The sequence below is a fragment of the Anopheles coustani genome, chromosome X, assembly GCF_943734705.1.
Source record: "Anopheles coustani chromosome X, idAnoCousDA_361_x.2, whole genome shotgun sequence".
Lineage (NCBI taxonomy): Eukaryota > Metazoa > Arthropoda > Insecta > Diptera > Culicidae > Anopheles > Anopheles coustani.
The window spans coordinates 14,069,973-14,084,599 of NC_071290.1; positions in this window are offsets into that span (position 1 = coordinate 14,069,973).

Consider the following 14,627-nt stretch of genomic DNA (forward strand, 5'->3'; position numbering starts at 1 on the left):
CTTTTGTTTCATTCAAATGTTTTTTATTTGACTTATTTCATGTACTATCATCATTATTGAAGAAAATCCATGATATCATTCTATTAAGAAATTGAAGAAATAGAAAATGCATTCTATTAAGAAAATTAACAAGTGATTATTTTTTAAACTTTTTTATAAAAAAACTTTTTAGTCGTTTTACAACTGGAAAGTTCTTCTAAATGAAATGTTAAACAAGAAAATGGTTCATACATTTTCAAGCATTATTTCTATGTTTTGAAGTGTGCAGAATACTACTTTTGCTTATCCACGTATGTCTATTATGCTTATGAGAAGGTGACGTTTTCTTCATCACAACTTAATTCTGATAATTTAGATGCATTATTCTCACATTCTTTATATCCTTTCTTTTCAAAGTAAATCCACAAACTCGTCAAACATTTTAGGAAACATGTTACTTTTCGGCAAAATAATTCCAGCATTGATATAAAAAAAAAAGTGTAATGGGTCCTCTAGAGGTTGCTTAATTTGCTTACCCTATGATCATTATTATTTTTCTGTTGAAATTTTATAGGAATTTTAGTTTTTTTATTCATATGATTACCTTGGCTTACAGGCTTTACACTGTAATCATAGTAGATTAGGAATCACAGCAGTTTAATTGCGAACTTTACTTTCGCTTTGGCATTCTAATAGTTAAGCACGTCGTGCCGACATAGCCTGGTTATCGTTTGCTCTGAGGGGTACTCGACCTATGGTTGCAGCTCCTCCAGCTCGTGGTGCATTTTGTGCTCCTCTTGGTAGGATTAGCTTGTGATCCGCCTCGCACAAATGCCAGACTCGTGTATGTCTTCAAAAATAAACTGAACGGAGTATAGATAGCCGAACGAGATAGTACTCTCCGTGAGTAGAGTATAGTATTCACGCCTGTAGAGGACAACTGGATTACCAAGCGCTTTTTTGACCTCCGGAGTTCGTGGAGAGGGTTAGACTCCTCTGAATTTGTACGGATTTTGTAGCTTACGCTGATGTTCCGAAGTGCCGAACAAGGCGAGGAAGCAGAGCTCTTCAACTACCTCAAGTTCGTCGTCCTTGAATGATACACTAGTTAAAATCGGAGTTTCAACGTGAACTACACTACAGGTAGAAGAATATATCTTCAATATTTACTTGCATAAAACCTTCGCTATGGCGTTACCATTGGGTCTTGTCTATAATGTCATCTTTAAGTCGCTGAAGATCCTCAAAACTTCTGGTGTATCTCTCGCGGCGTCGGTGATGTGTGTAATTCTCTAACAAACCTATGTTTGATACCTTCAGCCAACGCCAGTAGTAAGAGGTACCTGCAGAAGAATCGTAGGTGTGCAAAATTAAAAAAAAAAACAAACCAAAATGGCCCCCATTCCTCTATAGCTGGGAGGAAGCATGAAAAAGTGGCCTAAGGCGGCACGAATTCGGGTGTCGCCAGCTGTTACCGGCCCGTGGGAACACTTGTGGCCGTTAAGTGCCAGCGTCGTTAGCCAGTTGGTCCGCCGAAGGACACTTTTGTCCAGCAAGAAAAATAGAAATGACGCAGCAGAGAGAGGGTAGGAGAGAGTATCGAGTTCCCAGAAAACGAGAAGTTGACCAACCGAAGTCCAAAAAAAGAAGGTGCTATTTTATGAATCGTTTGAGTAGGTTTTCTTCCCGAGCACAGATTGCTTGGGGAACGTTTTTTGCGTGCGTTCAGCTTGGATCGCTTCATTGAAACCAATGTGGGCTGATGATAATGTTTTGGAGAAAGCTTGACTTTTTTAGTCCCAAGTCCTCGGAATATTGATGGAGCTGAGAGCTGCTGCAGCAGCCGGTGCACTGTCTTCGATCTGGAACCGTTTGTTCGAACACTCTTTTTTCGATTTTGCCCACTCGGGAGTTCAATTCGAGAGCTCTGGGTTTGATCGCCACGCTGGGCGCTAGGGAACTGTCGGAATATTCTGCTTACGCTGGTACTTTCAAGGAGTTGGCGGTGCCGAGGTTGTGCGCTTAAGCGCTTGCCACGCCAAACGCCAATTAGCTGGGTTGCGGTGGTGTAATGCGAACCCCAGCGGGTACCGGGCGGTATTTTATAAGTGTTTCGTTACGATTTGTTGCTCAACCAGGGCGCCGCGGTGTGGGCGTGGGAAGTTTTCTTTTTCCCCCACCCCCCTTTTTTCCTCCCGATTTGTCCGACGAAGGCCAGCCTTGCGGAGCCCTTTTTTGCCGTTCCGGTGTGCGTTTATCGCATGCAGCTTCCTCGGTCGAGTTGGTCGACCACCGTGGCGTAGCGGGGAAAACTTCTCCCCAAGCATGAATGGAGAGAGAGAGAAAGAGGAAAACCCTGGACGAAGAAGGAACAGGAAATAAATAAATAAGAAGCGGCTGGCTGTAGCGGAGGGGAAAATTATCTCGCTGCTTTGCGTGCGACGGATGGCCGCGATCTTTCCTTCACTTCCGCCCGCCTTCCATTAGCTCTTTCTCTTCCTCAGCTCTTTAACAACCCTCTCTACCTCGTCCACTTCGGTTAGCGTTTAGCGAGGCAAAAGGATTTACGGCAATTAGTAAAGTTAATTTAACTCACTCAATTTCTTCACCCTCTCAAAGAGGTTCTAATGGGGGAAGGGGGGGAGGCTCCTCCTGTGTCCAGTCCGTGCCACCCCCGCGCTGGCGTGTCGTTGAAGTTGAAACCCAACGAAGCTCGGCTCGGAGCCAGCAAACCGCAAGTCCCGAAAACCAGCCGGAAAACCACGGCACTCGCGTTGACCGTGGCTCGGAAGTTTTCCCCTCCAACCGGCTCGCCCGCCTTTCCCCCTCTTTTCCCCGGCACGGCCGAACAAATTTGCAAACTTCTTCACGTCAAAAACCCGGCAAATTGAAGCCGGGGCCCTCCCCCCGGGTAATTAACCGCCGGGGTTTGGGAGGGGCGAGGAAAAATTAGGACCGAAAACACACCGCGAAGAAAATTGTACACAGCGAAAGAAAATGAAAACCAAACTGCTCCCCCCTCCCTCACGAATTAAGTTCTACAACCCCGTCCCTTTCGAAGTGCGTACTGATTGGGAAATAATTGAATAATTAATTATCACAATAATGTGCGCTCAAGCGCGTTCGGTTTGTGGTCGTTCCGCTAGCAAATCAAGCGGCACCGGAAGCCGCATTCGTAGGGGGGGTTGGAATACAGCTGGAGATACCTGTCCGGCCAGCACAACGGGTCGTGGTTATGGTCCGGTGGGCTTTCCCGTTCGATTCCCTGTCTAATTTTCTTCCCCAAACAAGTGTTTGCAAATCACTTTACAGCTCGCGACGGCTGGCTAACGAGAGTTTATTGATTTGACGAACGAAACGGTTCGGTTCAATTCCTTGCTATTCCGGCACTTGAATACTTTTGTGTTTTATAACGTTTGAAATTTATTTTAACTATCATTTCCATTTTCCATTTTGTAAAATAGAAGGACAACATTAAAAAGGTGGACTGACGACGTCTAAAGGATCCTTATTTGTATCAACTTATTTGTAACAACTATCATTTTCCATAACATCATAGCAAAGTTTTCATAGGTAAAAGCCGGATTTGCAAAGCCTTATTTCTTCATGCGAATGGACCAATAACTTTTCAAGAGAATCATTTTCGACGAAAATTATAAAAACCAAACTAACAAGTAATTAATTTGTTACTTTTTAATTGTCTAGTTTCTTAGGCGATTTAAAATTTACAATTGTGAAATGTTTGACCAATAATGCTAAACTAAATTCCTATGTTTGAAAATATGCAGGGCATTACTTTTTTTCCATGTTCATTGTTCTTAAACTATTCTGATAATTTGTTCGCTTCTTTAATCAATTCTTTGCTCTGATCTATTTAATTTGCGTAACTGCATCAATCACATATTCAAACCAAAAAACCACGGCACCTGTTCTAAATCAGAACACAATTCAGATAAGTTGGATCGTTTCTGACATTTTCATATCCTTGATTTACTTTCATTCAAAAGTAAACTCAGAACAACGTCACACATTTGATAAAGCAAGCAACTTCGATGCAAAATAATAAAAATAATTCCAACATGAAAATTAGAAAAAAAATCGAACCAAATGATGGGTCACTCGAAAGCTCACCATGTAGGCATTCCAAAATTATGATGGAGGCGCCTAGTCGATGGTAAACCCGTGTTCGCGGGAAAACAGATCATACGCTTCCGGGGAATTATACAGGAAATTTATTGTAAATGATTGTGTGGTTGTTTTTAAGATTTAAACACAGCTGAAACAACACAATACATGATGATTTAAGAATAGAAACAACTGATGGAACGTTTTAAAGCTATTTCTCATAAGTTCTTTAGCCAAACTTTTGTTGATTAAATTCACGTCACGTGTTATTTGTTGTTTGAAACTAGAGCTGGTAAGTGTGTCATTGTTATTACTTTGAGCAAGAAATGCTGCTCATTTATTATGTCATGTTGAGAACAAAAGCCCTTTACCTACTTTTGAACTATCCCACAACAAATGATATGGAGAAAGAAGAGCGTTTTCTGCATTCCAAAATAAATAAAAACTATGTTCATACTTCGGTATGCACTTTTCACCAATACCAGCTCCGCTACGAATGTGATGAGTGTTTTTATTTTATAATGCGGGAAACTGTTCCCGTTGAGTGGGGTGTGCGAGCTAGTGTATGTGTGTATATGTTTTCGACATAAATCCTGCTTGTTGGTAATTATTAAACTTTCCCTTTTTTGCCTTTTTAATTTTGTAACGCCCTGGTTGTTTCCATCGGAAAAAACGCTACTGTTTTTGTGATCAGCCAACTTCACCGTGTGGAGTGTTTGTTGGAGAACGGGGGTTGGGGAGGTGGGGGGATGTTCGTAATGTAGTGAATATTTATGGCCACCCGATGAATGTTGCAAAATTGGCTTAATCCCGTGTCACTGAACCTGACCTCAACATTAATCAACGATCAGCGAAAAGTGTGCGGCGTCCGAAACGGGGGCGGGCGAGGGGGGGGGGGGGGGGGAAAACAGCCAGCGGAATGAAGAAAACAAGAAAAATAAGTGTGAGAAAACAAAAGCAAACGGAACAATGAAAACCATCCCGCCCCCCTCCCCCCACGGAATGTCCTGCTTCGGGGTTCGTCATGTTTGCGTCCGTCCGGGTATGATGGTGCCGTTCGCACGCAAACCAGGAACCCCATTACCGTCTCCCCCCCTCCCCCCCCCCCCCCCCCCCGCCCGGTGCGTCCCTACCGCCCGGCGAACGTTAATGCATTCGGTTCGGTAATGAATCTTTGATGGGGCTCAACAGATGGGTCCCCGGGAGCTGATTGATGCTTTAATAGAATTTGTGTTTCATAATTAAAGCACGCGACATGGCGCAGAAAACGCAGTCGAAAACTAAATTGACTGACGGAAGCCGAAAGCGAACGGGGTTGGCTGGGCGCGAGCTGAGGATTGGACGATCTACAGTCGCTCCACCAAGTGTGCGTACACTCCCGGTGGTGAGCGTTTGTTCGTTGTTTGTTACGTCAAATTCTTGTTGCTGTAAATTTTGAAAACATTTCTAGAGGTAGACTTTGTAGTGAATAATTCAATTGTAATTTTAGCAAATTACTAGAAAGGATCCGTCTATTTGTTCCGACTTTCCGACCCCTGTGTTAGATGATGAGGGTTTTTTGCCCTTTAAATAATTCTTTGACTTTGTAGTGAAATAAAATAAAATGTAGCATTAAAGCTAGCTAACTCAATTCCTTGATCAAGCAATGTATACCTTCAAAGAAGAAATCAATGTATTAACAAACAAAACGAAATTGCTGGATTGTTTACAATTGAGTAGACCAGGGGTCGGCAAATCCAGCCCGCCAACTGATTTTATCCGGCCCGTTCTAACATTTTAGTGCCTCATCTCAATTCTTACCGAATTTATTAACGATGTCAAGTTTGGTTTTTTTTTCTCTAAATGTAGACTAAAATTGTTAGAAGTGTTGTTAAAGGAGTTATTCAATACCTGGTAACTTTTTCTTATTTTTTTAGTTAGACTTTTTCTATCGTATTTGTACAATTTAAAAAAGCAATATTCATCAAAACAAAAGTTATATGTCGATTATGACTTAACGAAAATAAGTATGAAAATGTTTTAATAAGTTTAAGGATAAAATTTTAAATATGGCTTTTTGTGTAACTTTACCATTTAGAAAGTTGATATTAGTATTACTTTGTAAACATTTAATCATCGTTTAAGGTATATAGTCCACTCTTTTGGAATCTTTTTAATCATCTGGCCCTTAATTGGAATTTTAAGAGTTACTATTGAAGTATTCTAACTATGTGTGATGTTATATGAAAGGTACTAATACATGTAGTTACTCATTTTATTTCGAAACAAACAATATTTGTTTTGGTTTTGGGTTATTTTGGAGTTTAGGAAAAAGAACCCATTTTTTATATTTTTTTAGCATGTCTGTCCTGTGTGTTATTTTGCGGGAACTTTTTAGCATAATATATTTTAGCCGTTTAAGAAAATGAGTGCTCTAATCTTAACTTCATAAACGGGAAGAACCTAATTAGAAAGAGTACAACCTCCACCGAAACATTACCAGGAAAAACAGAATTCAAAAATAAAATAAGCGTAAATTGTTCAATGCACCCGTCTGTACAAACACTTTACTGCGCCACTGTAAATATAAGTTTTTTTACCCTCCAGTTGTTGTATTTCAATTTAAAATTTCACTTCGGATGCGATTGGCAAATCTATTTTGCAAAATTGAACTCAGCGGCACTCATTAGCGCGGGCGTGGAAAACAAGGGGGAGTGGTGGCAGGGTGGATAATTAGAAGGCGCACACGCGTTTTTTTCTGTTCCCGCGGCCCAATTTTAATCGCTCGCTCACGTTTCCGAGTGAAAAGCGGGAGGTTTTCACCGAGCGACGAATAAAATTGATCGGGAAAATTTAAAATCAAAGCCGAGATAAAACTCGCACATCGACACATTCGAAGGAGGGGGAGTGGGGACAATTTTCCAACGGGGGACATTTTGCTTTTTTCCTTTATTTTTTTTGGTTCGATGTGCATCGAGCGTCCAGACAAACTCGGACCCAAACTGCTGTTCACGCTCTAGATAACAGTGTCAGTTTGTTGAAATGTCGGAAACGCTCGGAACTTACGCAAGTGAAAGTTTATTATTTTCCATTGCACGGATGTGCCTGGGATGTCGCTTTATGTGTATGTATGTGTGTATGTGAGGAAATCTCACCGGGTGGTGGGATGGGTTGAAGTTCGAAATAAGCTGCCCAGATGCGATAGAGAGAGAGAGAGTGCCCAAGACGGTTGCGACCCGAGAAAAAGGCGAGGTGCACTTTTCCAAGATCCCCTCAACCCCCCCAAGGGGGTGCAAGAGACGTGGGATTAGTGGTGATTTTTCATCCGCATGGTGAAAAGTTCCAAATACCCCGTTCCACCTCGGTGGACTGTGACCGAAAGTGTTCGATTGCATTAGTTTAGTTGGGGTGTACTACTTTTTCCCGTTTCTGTTTTTTTTTTCCAAGTGCCGCAATTTCGATCGCAATTTCTAGCTTGACCTTAGGAAGGAGGAGGAGGCAAGGCGGGGTACAGGGACGAGAACGAGAGGTTATTTTTTATCCTCACTGATTTAGATAGCATGCAGCTTGCTAGGAGTATGTTTTATGATATCGCTTATTTCATGTACGTCTATAGATGTGGCAAATGCACAGTAGGCCTTATACCTACACACATCTCGGCAAAATAAAATAGCACTTTCCCATTTTCTCTAGCGCGGTGTGTATTAGTGTACTCAAGTGCGAATTGTTTTTCTTATAGAAAATATAAATGCGAGTGGATGTCATATTTTGAAAGATAATGCTAGAATTAATCGGGGAAGTTTTCCTCGGACAATAGGAAAGCCTTTAATTTTAAAATGTTCACTTCAAAATATTTGTTTGGCCTGTTGTTGTAGCATGGTATACTGTAAAGGATAAAAGTTAGGCAAAAAGCACCGGAATGACACAAAAACAGGAATGGATTTAAGAAACAAAGGTAGATTCATAGGTGTAAAATAAATATTAAAAAAAGCAAAATATTTTCACTAAGTTCCTGTAGTGAGTGAGGTATTGCACGTTTAATTATAAATGTGTGTTTCGTTTACCATGAAATTTAATACAATGATTTAGCAGCAACGTTGCGTACGCAGTGCATTTGGTCTAAAATTGCATTTAAATGATTCAAAAAACAAAAAAAAAACCAAACATGCCACACAATACATATGTTTGTAAATCGTATATGAACTTGAAATATTCGTACTTCTATGCAATATGATTGGATCCTAAATGAAGCTAGCATAATGCCTATACGTAAAAATGTGGAGGCGCTAACCGTATAGTGTTCAAAATGTATCTGTTTAGTCGTATATTTTTCTAATTCGGCATCATATACAACTTACGATTCAATTCATACATCTTTATATGACTTCGTGTTGTGGGGGATGGGATGTGTGCAGATTGCAAAAGTTTAGTTAACTAATTAAATAAATAACTAACAAAATTTTGCTTGAATTAATTTTTGCTACCCCAATTTCTCCTACTGCCAACTTTGTTGTTTTTTTAAAGTAGAAGAACGAGTTAAACGACGGTGTTGTTTGTTTATGCTAGAAGAACGAGTTAAAACTAGAAGAACGTGTTTTAAACTAGAAAAACAGCACAGAAGAAGACAAGGGTTGGATATGAGCTTTGCAACGGAAGAAATCAACAGATAGAGTTTCGGAGTATACTTTTCACAATCAAAACAAACGATCGCAATGATGCGAAATAGAGAGAAAACTGGTTTATCGTTTCTAGGGTTTCTTTTTCCAGTTTGGTGAAAGTTGGTTCAGATGAAGCTAGAAGGCCGAGAGGAAAGGCAGTCTGTGGGTCTCATAAGTTTTCTTTGGATTTATCCTACCATGGAGCCCAACGTGCACGTGAGGCCGCAGGGAGATGAAGCTGGGTATCGAAATTTAATCAAAAGAAGTCAACATTGAATCTTTCATCTTTCACCGAACTTGGTTGCATCGGATCCGTCGCCCTACTTCTCCGCAGTCTCCCTTTTTCCCGCCCATCCGCCTGGAAAACTCTTGGTGTACCGCTCGCCTACGTGGTGGGGGAAAATTTCCCGACCCGAAATTGGCGAAACCGGCACCCAGCGCTTGCTTTCCTTAGCGTTCTGGTGGTGGTAGTGGTTGCTGAGTGGCACACACACACTGATACACCGCTTGGATCAATCGTAGGCAAACTGAATTAGTGCAAAATCATAAACTTGTCCTCGCATCCGTGTCCTTGGTGGCTACTGTTCGCAGCGGAGATAATTCGTTTCATGTGGAATTTGTGCACCGATTTGTGCGATGGTGGAAATACCGAAAATTTAGTTCACGGTTTGCTTTCTCCCTTCCCCTTTTGCGAAGGAAAACTTTTTCCGACACTCGAGCCGTTAAAAGGCATCCACTCTCTGGCGCCACTGCACCAAATTGACTGACGAAACTATGGCAAGTGCAGCGTCCAGTCAATGCTCATGTTTTTCCCATTCTTACCCCTCCCTTCCTCCCCCGCGTTGGTTTTTTTTTCTATTTCTCCTTTCCCCCAGCGAATGTCATAATTGTTTGTTTGCCGAACACTAGCTTGAAGGGGCAAACTCCGGAAAAGCCAGTGGATTGATGATCGCACGGTGTGTGTGTGTGTATGTGTGTGGGGTTTGGAAAAATCGGTGACTGCTGGCAGTGATGTAGTGGGCACTATGGATTTACCCCCTCCCCTCACCGTCACATCGTCAATCGGATTTTTCTTTCACCGAACAACTCATCATGAAGCTTTTCTTACTTCGTTTTAGGCAAAAGGACGCTTTTAGGGGAGAGAAATGGGAGAAAGGGAGAGGAAAAGGATAAACGAAAAGAGAAGGATGGACCATACTGGCCTGAGGGGAAGGCATGGCAAGCCGAGGCTGCAAAGAACTATCATAAAATGTAAGCATTTAATTGAAATGTCGAAACTTTTTTATCAGCCCTTCTTCTGCGGCGCCCCTTCCCCCGTTTTCCCACTTGCTCTATCCAATTCACACAGACACCCACTTAGACACACACACACACACACACACACATAGACTATTTTTCATCCCTTATCTCGTACAATTGGGTGCGTCGGTAAACGTTCATCTTCGTTCCTGTCGGAGCACTGTCGCTTTGTGTGTGTGTGCCTTTACATTTTCCGTCCCATTTTCACCCCATGTACTTCCCTCTCCCCCATTTCTCCCACCCACCCGGAGGGGTAACAGTTTGGAATGTGCTGGATATTTTATTCTTCCTCCTTCGGGCAGCAACGAGCATCGGGATCGGACTCTCGTCTCCGCAGGGACGAACAGGGCAGGGGTGGGCGGTTGGCAGGTTGTCCAACAGTTTACTGTTAGCACCACGCGGGTCCGCGGGCTCTTCGGGGCTACCCGGCTCGCATTTGGCTCGCAGCCAAGCGGTTTTACCGTCTTTCCGCTTTTTTCGTTTTTCCGGGTTGCAATCCGAACAAATGGATTGCGGTCTCAAGGCCCCGCGGGGGGGGGAACCGAGGGGGTGGTAGGAAGGGGAAGGAATGGGTCGGGTGATATGATCTGCCCGCCTTGTGGCCACGCGGGCGATCATCGCCGGGCCGCGTCGGATGAAGACAGATAAATTGATTGCATTAGATGCTAATTGCTTGGCCATGATCTTCGCCATGCGGACTCCATTTCGGGTACAATGTTTTCCCGGAAAACCCATCCCGCCGTCCTCGTCGGTTTGTCCGTTAGGTGTGTGTGTGGTTTTTGTTTTCGTACTGGAAACACACAGATTGATACGGTTTGGCTTAAACATTGTTGCACCACGGGGTTTATTTCGGAACGATCGAACTTTCGCGTCTTCTGTCCTCAGACAGAAACTCTTGCTCCCATAAAAGGTTCTATAAAAAGTTGTTTTATATCATCTGTTTTGATATTGTAGACCCTTGAAGCAATAGAATATTTGAAAATGAGTTTTACACATAAAACATAACAACATCGAAACATAAAATACTGGAAATTTATAAAATCTCACAGAAACACACCACTTCAGCATCCAAGCAGAACACAATATTAAAGTAAGGAAGACCTTTAAACTACTAATATATTTGCTATATTAATTACTTTCAATCGTTAGTAAAAATTCAGTGCTATATCATAAGCAAAACTACTCATTAAAAAATAATTAATAATTCTACGATGAAATCATCTTGATGTTCCGCATTTCTCAGTATTCCAAAACTCTTAATGACTTGAGTGTTTTCAAGTTGCATAACAGACTGGATTATAGTGATTGCCTTTTTGTAAGGATTTGCAGAATATGTATGCAAAATCCTTGATGGCATGAAGTTATTTTGAGCCAAACTATGAACGGTAGTGAAAACGAAACAGATCAATCCGGGTTTTGAAAATCAAAATGAAACCTTTGCAGTGAGAATTAATCACGCCACTATAATTAAAGAGCAAACGGAAACAACTGAGGGATGAAAAATGTAAGAAAGAACAGCAAACCGAAACATAAAATACCGAAAATTTACAAAATTGCGCCGAAACACAACGAAACAGAATAATAAAAAATCGAGAAGTCTTTCCCAGAGTATTTAAAAATGGATAGCTTATATTAAAAAAGAGAAGTAAACTATCAATCAATTTGGTAACTTTTAAAAATTGATAAAATTTTAAACACCGAAATAAATTTACTTTTTGATGGAAATTTCATTTCATTTCATTTTCATTTTATTTATTTTTCACAATGTTTGCCACGCGGGCTATAAAAAGTTTCTTAAATCTATAGTTGGCGGGGGATGAGCGGCATCCTTTCTTGTGGATCGGGACAACCCAAGCCGATTTCCACAGCCCAGGAACCTCTCCTTCGTGGAGGCGGCGCGAAAAAAGACGCGCCAGGATGGGAGCTAGGGAAGCCCCTCATCCCGCGTAAAACAGACGCAGGAATGCCGTCAGGGCCAGGAGAGAAGGAATTCTTTAGGCTAGTGCACCACAAACATCACCCTCGCTTAACCTCCACCAGGAAGCAAGTGAGGACGTCAAGGGGGGTATGAGCAAGACCCGTGGTGCCAGGGGCAGCCGGCTGAGCCGGGTCAACGAAAACGCTCGAGAAGTGCTTTGCGAAAAGTTTGCAAACAGCGCTGCGCTCGAAAAACAACGAAGAAGGCAACGAGTCGTCCAGCCAAGTGTCCGTAGCGATGATGACGTCATGCAGCGAGCCGGAGACTGCCAGACAAAAGTCGCAGGATTTGGTGCGTAGCCCTCTCACGTTCTGATAAAATACCTGTAACGATGCGCGAGCCAGCGGATCGGCCGGAGCAGAGGAGGTGAGCAGGACAGCGGCATCGGGCAAGCGCAAGGCATCAAGCGATCGAAATCCAACGATTGACAGGGCGACGGATGAAGGACGGGTGGAAGCAGCAGGTGAGCAGGCGACAGATGGCGATCGGGTGATAGCAGTTGCTTCGAGCGAGCAGGTGTAAACCGGAGCATCAAATGACGAGCTGACAATAGCTGATGATAGGATACCATCCGGCGGGAGGGCGGCAACGGTTGGAGTGCGGAAATTAAGCTACGCGCTTTCGGCCGAAGGTGATACCGGACTATTTGGCAATCGGCAGTCGCTCCGTGTCCGCTTTCTAGGTGAGGCCAGTGTTGATCCGCAGGCGGCGTGGTGAGCGTTATATCTTCCACTGGAGTGGATACCGGAGTAAACTCACGTTGTTCGCGACGCGTCCTATCGTCGATGAATTCACGAAAGATCAGCGTAGGCGGCCAAGTGCTTGGTGATAGGGCGGTACGCTGCATTGATGCAGGCCAGCCCGACTTTGAAGGACACAAAGTTGAGAGTGCTGCAGTTGGTGTCACGCTTTATCGGTTTGCGCACTATATCGTTAACTGCACTCAGTGATAGTCAGCTACACACCATGGCTGAAATGTCATCTTCCGTGACGGACGGCGGGTGATAAAAAACAAGAACATTTGCACGTTCAGTGGAACACTTTTAGGATCATGCGCATCCGAGGCTCCAGTGCCGCGACGGAGGGGAGGCGGTGATGGGGGAGCTGAACGCCGGTAGGTTTGGTGATGTTTACATGTGCCAGTGAGCTGCGATTTGAGGCATCATTGCTCGCGTGAGTATTTGAGAAAGCGCGAGACATGAGTTGTGAGGGCGCATCAGTGAGAACGCGACCCAAAGTGAGAGAGCTTACGTCCTTACGCGTATCGGCAACCGAGAGCGCCGGTTTGTTTATGGCGTCCTCCACCATTTCGAGGCGGCTGGATGCGGGATATTTTTCCTGGCCCAACCGATCCTTTAATGATGGCATCGTTTTTAGCTAACTGCGTTAACACAGCGTTCGAAAGACCCGTACATTTACGGTGAAAGTTCCCCTCACAGCGCCCCAGCGCACACACCACAGGGCTGTTGTCAATCTCCAAAGCGCACCAAAAGCACAGGACAGCAAAATCGCGTTCGGACGGAAAAACGGCACGTCGACTCGTGGAGTGTAACGTGAATATCGCGAAATCGCACCGAGAACAGTGAAGGACCGAGCCAGGAAAGAAGTGGCTTAAGTGACCCGCGCAGTAAGGAGCGTCCGACCGTCTTGACAGCGAGCTGTTGACTGCTCGAAGAAATACCAGAGTTTGTTCGTCGATTAAAATTAGAAGGCAAGTACACTGTAAATATTCATATTACGACATATTCATATTGTTTCTCGTTTGGTTTTTACTGTTTTATATTTTGGTTTGCTCCTTTGGTGGAAGTGAGAAAACTTCCTCACAACTACACTGCGTGTTTAGAAAAACATGATGTACGAACGTACTTAATTTTTCACAACTTGTAACTGTTTCAATTGTCGAAAAGTTGACAAGGGTTTCCCTTGGTGCTGGAAAGCGGTCACGGGAGGGGGTGAATTTCCATACACCAGCCGAACGATTAGCCTGTCGGTCTATCGACAGTCGCTTCTTCGACTTCGACGCGGCGGCACCATTTATCATCTCTATCGACGCCCCGTATTTTCCATCGCATTTTTCCGACGACCGTGTTGCACGGCCTCACGCCGAGTACGGAGTAACGAATGGTGGGGGGTTTTCCCGCTCATAAATCAATGCGCACTCGCAATCGACTCATTGGCGGGCAATTTTTGTGCTTCCACCCGAGAAAAGTCGAAGATTTCGAGCGCGCGCGGTCGAAAATTGGCATTTTGCGCTTCGGGTGGGGAGATTTATCGCAGCTACCTACGCGAAGGTGGAGATTTTCGGCATGGGGGTCGTGGGCTTCCCCCTAGGCACCAGGTGTGGCAATGGGGTCGGGGGAAAACAAATTGTCAAAAAGAAAATAATAGCAGATTTCGAGAAGGAAAGGTACGAAGGAACGGCTCAACCGACTCTCGCCCGGGAATTGATTTCTATTCGATTCCGAAAGCCGAAGACAGACGGGCTCTAAATGGGGTCCCACGGTTGGCCTCTCCCCCCTCTTCCTCCCCCATCTACTCTCCCTTGCCTGAGAGAGCGGTGTAATGTGACAGAAACAGTGAAATGCTCCTCGGACAGATGCTACCGATGT